Below are 14257 nucleotides of genomic sequence, written 5' to 3'. Positions count from 1 at the left end.
GCTTCCCTTTATTATACTTCACAGGCGTGTGTTTTTTACAAATTGAAGGCAAGACCCTCCACCAGAAAAACAACTTGATGCTGGCTTTATTACAGTGGCCTGGAGCTGAGCCTGTAAGAGCTCCAAGGAAGCCTGTACTGACCTCATGAATTTATATGTGATGATTCAGTCGACACTCACAACAACCCTGTGAGGTAGGGGACTATTATTATCTTCTTTTACAGATGCAGAGACTGAGGCACTGAGAGTTTAAGAAACTTGCCCAAGGCCTCACAGCTGGCACGTGGTGGAGCGGGGCCATGGACCGGGGCAACTTGGCTCCCGAGTCTGTGCACCAAATACCCACGCTTTAACACCTCCCGGAGCTAAGGGAGATCACCTTGGCACAGGGAAGAGGAAGCGTGCCACAGAGCCAGGACCAACGCCATCTCTGGGTCTAAAGGAGCAAAAAAATTCCTGAGTCTTATTTTGTATGAGTGCCTACTATGTGTTAGGCACAACACCCAGTGCTTCCCATATGTCAGATATGTAAAAGCCATACTTCTGAGGTACCATTTTCCCCATTTTACAGATGAGAAAACTGAGGCTTAGAGAGATGAATTATTTTGCCCAAGGTAATATAAATCTAGTAATAGGTAAAGCCAGGATGGAGCTGACTTGTGGAAAGCTTTAGACTTGGCTGCTATGTCTCACCCTTGGTCTAGTACAAAATCAGGTTCTTCCCTCTCTCCCTCCCTCTCTTCTTCCCTCCCTCCTTCTCTTACATTAAAGTTAGTTATTGACTAGATAATATATATCTTGAGCATGGCATTTTGCAGCGCTGAGTTTTAAACAGTGTGCATTTAAATACACACTGTATTTAATGCATTTAATCCAGCAAATATGTCAAGGAAATTAGTCTCCGCAGGGTGAGGGAGTGCTCAGATTTCTCAGCACATCATAATACATCTGAATCAGCTGAGGAAATGATCTGCGCGCTCTGCAGTAGGCTGAGAAAGAACTATTCACTTAAAGACTTAGAGACGACTCCTGGCGCCAACTAGCAAAAACGCCGCCACTAAGAAGAATGAAGGTGCCGCCTAGTGGCTGAAGGTATTTGTGAAGGAGAGAGTATGGCTAACTCTGGGCAGGCAACACACCCGGCTGTTTGGGTTTTTTGGAGGGAGTGCCCTGTAACTGCGTGTTGCATGTGCATTATATATGTATACAGTTTTTCAGGACCCAGTGAATTTCCTCCCTCACTTCTCCCTTTCCCTAGGAGTCCTTTTCTAACTTCAGAATCTAGAAGCTTTCAGATGGCTTCATAGAGCAAGAACTCAGTCCGACAGTATAAAAATACCAGACAAGCCTGTAACAAGGAACATTTACTAAAACAACTGATCTTTGGCAACGTCAAGGTCATTAAAAGACAAAAAATACTAAGGAACAATTGGAGCCAGTAAGAGAACAGAGAGAAATGACAAGTAAATACAGTGTGGGTTTCTGAATAGGATCCTGGAACAAAAAAAAAGAACATTAATGGAAGAACTGGTAAAGTTTGAATGGGACCTTGAACTTGGTTAATGGTATTGTACCAATGTTAATTTTCTGGTTCTGATCATTGTACTATGTTTATACAAGATGTTTACAATTGGGAGCATATGGGTGAAAGATATATGGAAACTCTACTATTCTGCAATTTTTCTGTAAGTCTAAAAGTAGTTCAAAATAAAAAAGTTAAGAAAAAAACTACTTGCTTAAACTTCTAGGAGAGTAGTTCACAATGACTGCAAGTTGTTTTATAAATAATGCAACACATTATTTGAACAAAGTACTGATATTTTTAATTAAACCTCTTCTGTTAAGGTCATTGTAAATTTACATGCAGTTGTAAGAAAGCATATAGAGATCTCAAAAACCCTTTGTCAGTTTTCCCTAACGGTAACATCTTGTAAAACTGTAATACAATATCACAGCTAGGACGTTAGCATTGATACAGTCAGCATACAGAACTTTACCTTTACAGCACTGATCCCTAGCGGGGGTCCCTTTTAGCCACACCCACTTCCCTCTCACCCATGATCTCCTTAACCCCTGCAACTACTAATCTATTCTCCATTTCCAGAATCTTGTCATTTCATCCATATGTATGTAACCTTTGGGAATTGGCTTTTTTCACTCAGCATTATTTACTGGAGATTCTTCTAGGTTATGGCCTGTATCAATAGCCCACCCTTTTTTTATTGCTGAGCAGCATTCCAGGGTATGGAGGTGCCACAGATTGTTTAACCCCTCACCTGTTGAAGGACATCTGGGTTGTTTCCAGTTTGGGGTTATTACAAATAAAGCTGCTATGAACATTTTGTGTACAGGTTTTCGGGTGGACATAGTTTGATTTCTCTGGGATCAAGTTGTATGGTAGATACATGTATAGTTTTCATGTATAGTTTTTTTAAGAAACTACCAAACTGTTTTCTGAGTGGCCTTACTAGTTTACGTTCGTGCCAGCAATGTGAGTGGTCCATTTGTTCCACATCCTAGTCAGCATTTTAATCATTATGATCAGTGGGTAGTAATATCTCATTGGTTGTTGTTTATTTATTCCTCAGCTGAGAATATGTTTTTATTGATTTTAGAGAGAGAGAGGGAGAGGAAGAGGGAGAGGGAGAGGGAGAGGGAAACAGCAGTTGGTTGCCTCATGTACACACCCTGACTGGGGATTGAACCCAAAACCTGGGTATGTGCCCTGACCCAGAATTGTACCCGAGACCTTTTGGTGTATAGGGCGATGCTCCAACCAACTGAGGCACACTGGCCAGCCTCATTGGGGTTTTAATTTGCATTTACCTAATGGCTAATGATGAATGTCTTTTTATGTGTTTATTTGCCTGCTATATATTCTCTTTAGTGAAATATTTCATCATGTATTCATAATTTAATTATTCTTTGTTTTATCATTGACTTTTGAGCATTCTTTTTATATTCTAGATAGTAGTCCTTTGTCATATATGTGGTATACAAATATTTCTCCCAGTCTGTAGCTTGTCTTTTATTTTTATTTATTGATTTGAGAGAGAGAGGGGAAAGGAGTGAGTGGGGGGAGAAAGAGAGAAACATTGATTTGTTATTTCACTTATGCATTCAGTGGTTGATTCTTATATGTGGCCTGACAGGGGAATCAGACCCACAACCTTGGCATATTGGGAAGATGCTCTAACCAACTGAGCTAACTGACCAGGACCTGTACCTTGTCTTTTATTATCCTCTTAACAGGGTGTTTTACAGAGCAAAAGTTTTTAATTTGGAGGAAATCCAATTTATTAATTTTTCCTTTTATGGTTTATGCTTTTGGTGTCAAATCTAAGTATCTTTGTCTAGATATGAAGACTTTCTCCTATTTTTTCTCTAAAAGCTTTATGTTTTATGCTTTACATTTAAGTTCATGATCCATTGAGTTTATTTTTATACAAAATATGAGACTTGGAGTAAGTTTCTTTCAAAAAAATAGCAGTTTGCTTTATTGATTTTCTCTATTATTTTTCTGTTTTCTATTTCATTGATTTCAGCTCTTATCTTTATTATTTTTTCCTCCTGCTTGTTTGTGTTTATTTTGTTCCTTCTACTTGTTTTGGGTTTCTTTTGCTCTTCTTTATCTAGGTCCTTGAGGTGGGAGCTTAGATCACTGATTTGAGATTTTCCCTTTGCTAATGGTAGGCATTTAGTGCTTTAAATTTCCTGACAGCACTGCTCTAGCTGTGACCCATAAATTTTTATATGTTTTGTTTTCATTTTTATTCCATTCATTGTATTTTTTTCCCCTCGAGACTTCCTCTGTGACCCATAGATTATCTAGATGTTTATTGTTCAGTTTTTAAGTGTTTGGAGATTTCTCTCCTATTGATTCCCAGTTATTGATTTGTAGTTTGATTCAATTGTTGTCAGAAAATACATTCAGTATTATTTCAAATTCTTTTAAAATTTTCTTTTAAATTTTTGTTCTATGGCCAAAGATATAGTCAATATTGGTATATATCCTGTGGGATTTTGGTAATAATGTGTATCCTGGTATTGTTTGATGGAATAGTCTATATACGTTGATTAGATCTTGTTTGTTGTTGGTGTTGCTGACTTCACAGAGTTCTTCTATGTCCTTGCTGACTTTATCTAGTCGTTTTATCAACTGTTGAGAGAGGGGTTATGAAGTCTTCAACTATAATTGCGGATTTTCCTAATTCTCCTTTTAGTTCTATCAGTTTTTGCTTCACATAGTTTGTGGCTCTACTGTTTGGTGCATACACATTTAGGATTGCTGTGTCTTTTTGATGGATTGATCTTATTATCATTAAACAATGTTGCTCTCTGTCTGTGGAAATTTTTTTTGCTCTGAATTCTATTTTATCTGATGTAATATAGCCACTTCTGCTTTCTTCTAATGTTTGTATAATATATCTTATTTCATTATTTTACTTTTAACCTGCCTACAGCATTATATTTGGCATGAGTTTCTTGTAGATAGCATATAATTGGGTCAGTTTTTAATCCACTCTGCCAATCCATCTCTTTTAATTAGTATATTTAGACCATTTACATTTAATGTGATTATTGATCTATCAAGACTTAAGTTTGCCATTTTATATTTTGTTTTCTGTTTGTTTTATTTTTACTTCTCTGTCTCCTTTTCCCTGCCTTTCTGTGGGTTATCTAAACTTTTTAATTATGGTTTACCTATAGTGTTTTTTAGTGTGCCTCTTTGTATAGCTTTTTTGTGGTTGGTCTAGGTATTAGATTATATGTGCATAACATCACATTCTACTGATACCATGATTTTACCAGTTCAAGTTAAGTATAGAAACTTTATCCCTCTTTACATTTATTTGTTCTCTCCCACCTACAATACAACTGTCCTAAATATTTCTTCCACATTTAGAACCATATCTTAATAATTTCCTTTCTATTTAGAAATATGGAACAGCTAGTCAGCAGATGTCAATAGGGAGAGGATTGAGAATGGCTGTTGGATCCACCACCCTGCAGGTTTGCCATACCCATGACTGTTAACCAGGGCCTCTTCCCTATACAGGCTGACCCAAATCTCCAGGGAATCTACCTCATTTTTAAAAGGCATATTCAATATGTTCCCATATTTGGAAACTTTAAAATGAATAATAAGTTTAAAGAAAATTAAACTTAACATCTGGGGATCTGTGAAAGATGTAAAGTTCAGTATATGGGATGAGAGAATTTTTATATTTAACCAAGGGAGCATGAATTTAAATAGGTTTTATTTTATTTTATTTAAAATATATCTTTATTGATTTCAGAAAGAGAAAGAGAGAGGGAGAGAGAGAGAAACGTCAATGATGAGAGTCATTGATTGGCTGCCTCCTGCACACCCCCCATTGGGGACTGAGCCCTCAACCTGGGCATGTGCCCTGACCGGGAATTGAACCCCGATCTCCTGGATCATACGTTGATGCTCAACCGCTGAGCCATGCCCCGCTGGGCTAGATAGGTTTTTAAAAAAGTATGATATCATGGACACGATTAAGAGACACTACCTATATTAGTCAGGGTTCTTAATGAAACAAAATCAATATAAAGAGATTTATTATGAGGAATTAGCTCATGCAATAATGGAGGTTGAGAAGTCTCATGATCTGCTATCTGCAGGCTGGAGACCCAGGAAAGCCACTGGTATAATTCAATCCGAGTCCAAAGGCCTGAGAACCAGGGGAGCAGATGGTCTAAGTCTCGATGGTCTAAGTCTCACTCTGAGGGCAGGAGATAGATGCCCCAGCTCAGACAGTCAGGCAGAGAGTAGATTCTCCCTTCCTCCACCTTTTTAAATTTTTTCTATTCAGGCCCTCAGTAGGTTAGATGATGCCCACCCACACAGGGGAGAAGAACCTGCTTTACTCAGTCCAATTCAAATGCTAACTCATCTGGAAACACCATCACAGACACACTGGGAAATAATGTTTATACAAAAAGTTAGGGACACCCCATGATCCCATCAAGCTGACACATAAAATTAACCAACACACTATTCAATACCCTGAAAATTACAGAAACTCTAATTGCCACATGCAAAGATGAACTAACCACTCTCTGTCAGCTTCAACTAATCTGTTGACGGAGGCCAGTGTGTTCTCTGGCCTGTCTAAAGTGAAGTGCAGGTAGGGAGAAAGGGAGACACAAGCTGCCAACCATGACCAGGGCTATGTGCTTTGTTTGACTGTGTTTTCCTTCAGGGTCATGTGGCATCCAGAGTAGTCAAGCTCAGGTAATTTGAGGAAAACGATCTTCCACCCCATGTGATTATTAATTGCTCAGTGAACGAAGCACAGTAGAAACAGCAGGCAGACATGAAATTCTAAATGTTGGTGAAAACTGTATTTAACCTTTCCTAAAGGAACATTAAAGACTCTTTAATACGTTGGTTGGGGGAACCCCAATGTGTGAAAAAGGAAACAGCAATTGCTGACAGAGTCACTTTCCACTGAAGGAACTGTGCCAGAATCAATTTCTAATAGGAGGGAAGGGTAATGGGAGTGCATTGTGGATTACAGTCACATCCCACATCACATTCTACATCTCTAAAAGCTTCTCCAGACAGACTGTAAATTACCCTGACCTTAAAGAAAATGTGCACACTAAGGCTTTGGTTTTTATGAACATTGCACCTGGACAGTCTGACCTAGCTTTAGATAAAATAAGAAATGAGTCAAGAAACCAGCTGATCCACCCAGAGCCAAGAGCCAGGACTTGTTTGATTATTGATTTTGACTGTTTTCTTACCACCCATATATCTAGACAGAAAATAGCATTATTTCCATAAAAGATAGCCAAACCCCAGGCTAATGCGGAATGGCAGATTTGCTTTGGTTATTGTTAAAATCAATGTAACATTTGTGGCTTCCCTCCAGGTTTCAGAACTACCCTTGAGAGCCCTACACCATCTTTTGTTTGTGGGCAGGTTACTGGGTACTGGGCTAGGCAGGGCTCTTGATTAGAAACAACAGGCAGCACCTCTAGGTATAATCAGAAGCATATCGGCTGTGATCTCACACAGTGCCAAGGGCACTGCAGGCACCCACTGCCCCGGGATCCTCTCCGTTGACACTACTGCACTTCCTGTCCTGGACATGGCCTCTGTGCTACCGGACTCCACTGCGAGTTACCACCAGCTGACCCGCCTCTCAAGTTCAGTTCAAACAGGAGCACCTTACAGGTTGCACTGAGGCTTAAATGCAGGCTGCCAGGGGACAGAGAGCTTCCTCCTATAGGAAGGGTATACTGACATGCTGGGCAGCCAAAACGCCACCGCCCGCTGTAAATGAGGGAGAGAAAATAAAAATAGCGACTCCCATGGGTAGTGATATACAAATTTGTATATGTGTGTGTATAAACATGTGTATGTACATATGTATATTCACCACAAACACTATATTACATATACTGTATACATTTTATTAGTATGTGTGTATATATATTAGTATTTTCTGGAAATCAATAAACAAATATGTATAGATAGTAGGTTTGAGTGTCCTGGTGAAGACCTTATTGTCAACTCTTCAGTAATAGAAGACCAGCTACAAATCTTTACATGAGATTTGCACTGGCTCATCTCCCAGACGGGCAGTCCCCAGTGATTTGTACCAGTTTCCTGTCCTACGTACCTCAAGCCCATCCTCCAGCCCACTTCTTCCTGGCCCTTTTATTAAACAGAGCTCTGTGCTGTAGCGGGATACAATATAGAAAGAAGGAGAGGGGACTAACGTTGACTGAGTGCTCATTGATTACTGAGTGTTCTGAGAGCCTAGTTAACATTACCCTTATAATAGGCAGTGTTGCTACCTTACAACACCCATCTGGGTTTGAGGCCAGCTCTGCCACATAATGTGACCTTGACCAAGTGACTTAACCTTTGTGACCACCAGATTTCTCATCTATAAAATGGAGGTACTTCAGGGTCGTTGGATGAAGCACCAAACTCTGTGACAATGGCCAACTGTTGTTACTTTCGGCATCCGCTGAAATCCAGCCCACTCTTAAGTGTCTCCTCCTCCAAGAAGCCTTCCTCAGTTTTCTAAAGAAGATGGTGTCCCACCCTCCCCCTTTAGTCTTTGGTTTTCACCTTCTTCCTAGAGCCCAACACTGGCAGTGAAGGCTATGGCAAAGCAGGGATCTCCGTTGTATCCCCAGTAGCGCCTAATAATTCCTTGCACACAGTAGGCCGTCTATAAAGAGTCATTGAAATGAAACAGCCAAACTGAATTCTTCATGGCAAACTACCCATTTAGCACCTTAAATTTGCTAGGTAGCTGTCTAAATTGCTCTTCCTCAACAAAGAAGCTATGTTTTACATTTATAATAGAGTCACACAAGCAAGCTTTGGGCACTACATTTAGCATATTATACAAAATTGTGACAAAATAACCCTTAACATGTTCTTAAGGAAGGAGCCACACTGGAGACGGGTACACTGCCTTTCAGTAAATCCAACACAGCCCTTTTCCCTTTAAGTATTGATTCCTGGGTTGATACTAGATGGCACAGATGGATTGCACTGAGAGGCCTGTGATGGGAAAATCACCTGTTTTTAAACCCTGGCATCTCACTCAGTGAGGGAACAGGTTCTCATTATTCATGACACAAAGGAAATGTGGTGTTTTTCTGCATCTGCTGAAGGGACAGCAGATTCACTTCTTTCTGTTCATCTCATGAGAAGGAAAAAAGGTACTTTTAACATTATTTAAGCTATTTATTTCTGAGCTCAAATAGTTGAAATTTGTGTAAATTTAAATATATGATGTGATTCCATTATGTGGTCACAGGCTAAGGAACTCATCCCATCTTAGCTCACTGGTGAGTCCTCCTCAGGGTTGTGTTGTACACACTAGCTTTTCAGGGAATTGCAAAAGTGAGTGGTAGGGGATGTGACAAGGGGAACATATCTGATCTAGTGGAAAACCCTCTTCCCTGTAATCTTGACTGTTGGAAGATGTGGCTAAATTGCTGGTCTTTCTGCCTTCTCCCCTAATGCTGAATGCAAGATTGATGTTCCCCCTTATCCGAGGCTCTTAAGTGACAGTGTGCAGCTTGCATATCTCTTTGGTATCCTGTGGATGCTCCCTTACTACCATTGGCCCCAGCTCCCTATGGGAACATGACCTTCCATGTCCAGGGTGCAAGGGGAGGGGCCTCTTGTGTAAGCACCGCTGACAGCTGGAGGGTGACCACTGCACCATGTCCTCCATTCTTCACTTGTTTGGCCATGTGGCTACAGGCCACTAAAATCTGTAGCTAGCCTCCTGCTCTTTTTGCTGCAACTGGAATTTGCAGTTCATCCAAACTTCCTGGGGTTTGTTGTTGTTGATTTTTAAGCATGCAAAATAATTTTATAAATTCTCCTCAAAGAGTAATCACTATGGCCCTGGCCAGTGAGGCTCAGTCGGTTGAGCGTCGTTTCCATGCACCTCCAGTTCAATTCCCGGTCAGGGCACATGTCCTGGGTACAGGCTCAATCCCCATTAGGGGGTATGCAGGAGACAGCTGATTGATGTTCCTCTCTCTTTCTCCCTCTCTCTAAAATCAATAAAAACATATTTTTAAATAAATAAAAATATTTATGCTTATATGTTTATGGAAATGACAACCTTGAAAATAACTATAAGGAGACTATAAAAATTACATGCCACCCGGCCAGTGTGGCTCAGCGGTTGAGCATCGACCTATGCACCAGGAGGTCCCCGGTTTGATTCTCAGTCAGGGCACATGCCCGGGTTTCAGGCTCAATCCCCAGTAGGGGGCATGCAGGAGGCAGCCAATTGATGTTTCCATCTCTCACCCTCTCCCTTCCTCCCTCTCTAAAATTAATAAAAACATTTTTTTAAAGTTACATACCATATCTGAGAAAGAACTAAACTAAAAACAAAGAAAAGTAACTGAGGTTAAAAACTCAACGATCGCATTTGTAGCATATTAACACGATAAGGGAGAAATAATGAACTGGAAGGTAGGGCAGAAGACCTTATACAGAATGCAGTGCTAAGAGAAGAAAATGGGGGAAAATCCAGAGAAACTTGCAGGAGATGTGGAGAAAATGGTACAAAGTTCGGACACTGGCAAGCCAGGAAGAGACGAAAGAGGAAATAGGATAGAGAATTTTTCAGAACCGGTGGACATCTAGGAACAGGCTTAAGAGACTCAGTGGATTCCAAGCAGAATAGAATGAAAACCATGCCTAGACAGCTCATAATGAACCTGCAGAAAACCAACACATAGAGAAAATCTTAAAGCAGCCAGAGAAAAAAAGATTGCCTTCAAAGGAGCAACTGACAATGGACTTTTAATAGCAAGTCAGAAAAGCGTAGGCTGATGCAGCTTTAATGTGCTCAAAAATTAGTGCTAACCTAGAATTCTATACACAGCTACCCACATACACATACACAAAACATTAAAAAATGAATTTGGTCCCATTTCTTAGTCTGTAGCCCCCTATAAAATTCTAGGCACTCCGGGAGAGGCTTGAAAAACCTATGTTGGTTGATTGCACTTTAAAGTGATGGGCTATGCGATGAGTTCATCAGACCGGTGTCTGAGAAATTTATAGAAGAGGGTCCTGTAACACACACAGTTGGTGGGAAAAGGGGGAGGGAGTGCCTGAGAAGTTGGAATTGGCTGCGGAAGGTCAACCAGGCCTACCTTATAATTTGCCCTACTGTGAATATAGCTTGTTGCTGAAAAGGCCTGCCAACTCCTTCCATTGGTTCCTCATCAGCTGATGATGCATCGAGGACCCGTTCCTTAGCCTTACCTTACAGGCGAGGTTGATAGAATATTTAACAATGCTAAGGCACCTGCACTCATCAATCAAAAATATACCCACCACCTTGGCTGGCTTGGCTCAGTGGTTAGAGCATCGGCCCGGGGACTGAAGGGTCTCGGGTTTGATTCCGGCCAAGGGCACCAACTTTGGTTTCAGGCTCAACCCCCGGTCCATTTGGGGCAAGTGCAGGAGACAACCAATTTATGTGTCTCTCTCACATCGATGTTTCTCTCCCTCTCCCCCTTCCCCCCCCCCCCCCCCCACTTCCACTTTCCCTGAAAAGCAATGGGAAAAAAATCCTCGGGTGACAATTTAAAATTTTTAAAAAGTATTCCCACCAGCAGACCAGTTGCATCAGACCAGCTGCTGGCTGTTGTAGAATATGGAGAAGCCCAGAAGAGGGACCTGGTCAGGTAGGGTGGTAGAGACATTCAAGGCAGCAGCCGCCTAACAGTTGGTATCCTAATGCTCATGTTAGCAGTACTAAGACATAAACCAGCTGAAGATGAGCCCTGCTTACAGCCCTTCCACCAGGCTCCTTAGCAGCTTCCATTCTTCCTCTGTTCCCTGCCATTGGTCACCTTTCCGGAACCCTTGCAAACTTAAACCTTCCAACAAAGCTATTTCCTTGTCTAGTTCTACCAGGAATATGCCTTAACGAAAAGCCATAAAACAACTCCCTATCTCAAAACCTGGCTCTTGGCTCCCTTAGAACACTCAACGGAGATTGCATATTCTCTCCTGCATACTCCTACTCATTCCTGGATATGACTGTATCATTTTGCTGCACTTTAAATGGGCTTTATAAATGAAAATCCAGATTTATGCAGGAAAAAAGAGGTATTTCTTTGCTTTATAGTCAGATTCAAAATACTCTTCCTTCAAATGACAAGCTCCTTTGCTACATTTTGTAGTTATAAAATAATTTATTTTCTTTTTACACAGTATAAGTTTATAACAAAAAGCTAGAAAATACAAATAAACAAAAGCACCTGTAATCTCCTTCCGCTTCCCTCAGATATTGACTTTTCTTGTGTGTGTGTGTGTATCTGTTCCAATTAGCTAACACTTTATATAGAAACCTTTTCAGGATAAAGTTATACCTGTATTCATTGTGAATGTTCTATGTGCCACAGCGCAACCATATTTAGCAAAAGAAACAATGTATTCTTCCTGGAGACAATACCCTTATTGGATTCCAGTGAATGGGTCAAGTGCGATCAATGTGAAGTTGCTTTGACATCAAACAAAAAATCCTGCAGTCCCGCAACTCGATACGATTTGTATTATCTTCAGTTACAAAAACACATCAGAAGTTCAGAGCCCAAGGACTTCATTTCCAGACCTTGGGGCTTGAGCTACATTTGAATTCAAACTCAGTAATGCCCTTAGATCAACTTGAGCTGACAAATTCTTTAGAAGAAAGTGGAATAAGGCAATTTGATGGAAATTATACTGTGCAGTGCCTTGTCACTCCAGATATTTCACTTTTACATCAAATTTTTTTCAATTAATTTGAAAAAATAGCCAGGTATACAGGCTATTTGTCATTATTATTCATTTATTTATATGCAGCACTGTCATTTGCAAGGACATAATTCTTGAGGAAACATAATTGCTTTGAACCTATCAACTGCCTTACGTAAAACTTTGTAAAACCTTTTCTGTGGAAAGAAAGTTAAGCCCCGGGTGTCAGAGAATGTTCACCAGGGACCTCCGCATACAGTGCTCACTTGGGCCTCTGCTCCTGGCCTCCCCACACTCACAGGCTCTCGGCCCTGAGGCCCAGGACGATCGGGTTTGTACAGTATTGTTCCAAGCATAATGAAGCTTCAACCAAAATGTGCTGATTTAAGGTGACTTCCCGAGAAAAGGAGCAATGCACGCTGTGGAATATGCAGGAAGAACAACTGTGCCTGCACATGAGTGACATAAAAGCAAGTGTCTATTAATACATCCTGCAGCCGTGCCCCTGACCCACTTCATTTAACAAGAACGTGGACTCGCAGGCTCAGAAGTCTACAGAAGCTTGGAATAGGAAGGGACCTTAGAGTTTATTTTATCCAACATTATTTTATAGGAAATGAGACTGGGATGCAGAGAGGTTATTCCACAAGACAACCCTGGGACAGAGAAGTCTTCAGGGCCTGCTGGTCATGATTTGCCATAGGTGGTCTTAGCACCCCATGTGTGAAGAGCCCGGGATGGAATGTCTGGGTGTGTGGAACATTGTGGAGGTCACTAGATGACCAACTCCCCAAACTATACTGCCCAATTTACATGTCTCATCATTCCCATCTGTGAAATCCCCTCCATTTCACTCGAAGCTCACTTTACACTATGCCTCCTCTAAAAATGTTTATTAAAGCAACATGAAATTAATGCAATTTTTTAAGAGGTAAAATTATACCCACACCAAAACCATGACTAAAAATCTGGATTTTTATGCTTTCAGGTAAACAAAAGTGAACATTCCCTCCATCCTAAATCCCACATCAAACTCACATGGACTAAATTTGTGTTAACAAATTTTACATTCTTAGGTAATCATATGAAGTGTATAGCACATCGCAGTTGGTCAATGCTTTTGCGATAAGTCAAAGCTTTTGCCTCTCAGTGTCAGGCAACCATAAGCTTCATTCTTCTTGGATGACAGCTTAGTAGTTCTCCAACTCAATTTAGCCTGCTGATGGTTGGTATGTCATTATGTGGTCAAAATTCTCACTTTCATTCACTGCACGCAGAAATCCGGCGGATAACGTTAACATTTCCATTAATGGGGAAAGTAACTCACATGCAGTGATGACTCAGTAATGGAGCATAAAGATCACCCTACTTCACAGTCTTCAGTGGTTCCCGAGAGGCTTCAGGATGAAGTCCAGACTCCTTAAAATGGCAATCATGGACCTCCAGGATCTGAGCGTCACCTATCTTTCTAGCTCCATTTCTCAGTCCTCCCCCTCCCACTCTCTGGCCCAGGCACACTACACTACTTTTAGTTCCCTGGAAAAATCAAACTCTCACTCTTCTCAGAATGCCCTGCATATACCCTTATGACATTTGCCTGCTTAGTTCCTACTCACACTGTCAAGGTCCATTTAGTTGCATACATCCATTTGGAGTGTTGTCATAAAGCAGTTAGTGTCAACTACACCTAAATATGGGAACGATCAATCCACTGTCAGTGAGACATCAACGTTTGCCTTTTCATTACGAATCTTTTGGTAAAATAGTTTACACCCACCACCTCCACCTCTTTATCATTTCCTAATCCCTTGCAAACCTGCTTTCCAGAGCATAATTCAGCTGAAAATGTTTCGAAGGCTACTAGTGTCCTCATGACCATTTAATTCATTAGCAACAGTTTTGGTTTTTTCCTAAATACCAAGCCTCCTGAACTCCTCCAAAGCCATCTAGACTTCTAGTCACCCTACGATGTCCTCCCTC

This window comes from Miniopterus natalensis, chromosome 15 (assembly GCF_054644295.1).
Source record: "Miniopterus natalensis isolate mMinNat1 chromosome 15, mMinNat1.hap1, whole genome shotgun sequence".
Taxonomy (NCBI): domain Eukaryota; kingdom Metazoa; phylum Chordata; class Mammalia; order Chiroptera; family Miniopteridae; genus Miniopterus; species Miniopterus natalensis.
Note: the sequence above shows the minus strand (reverse complement) of the source record.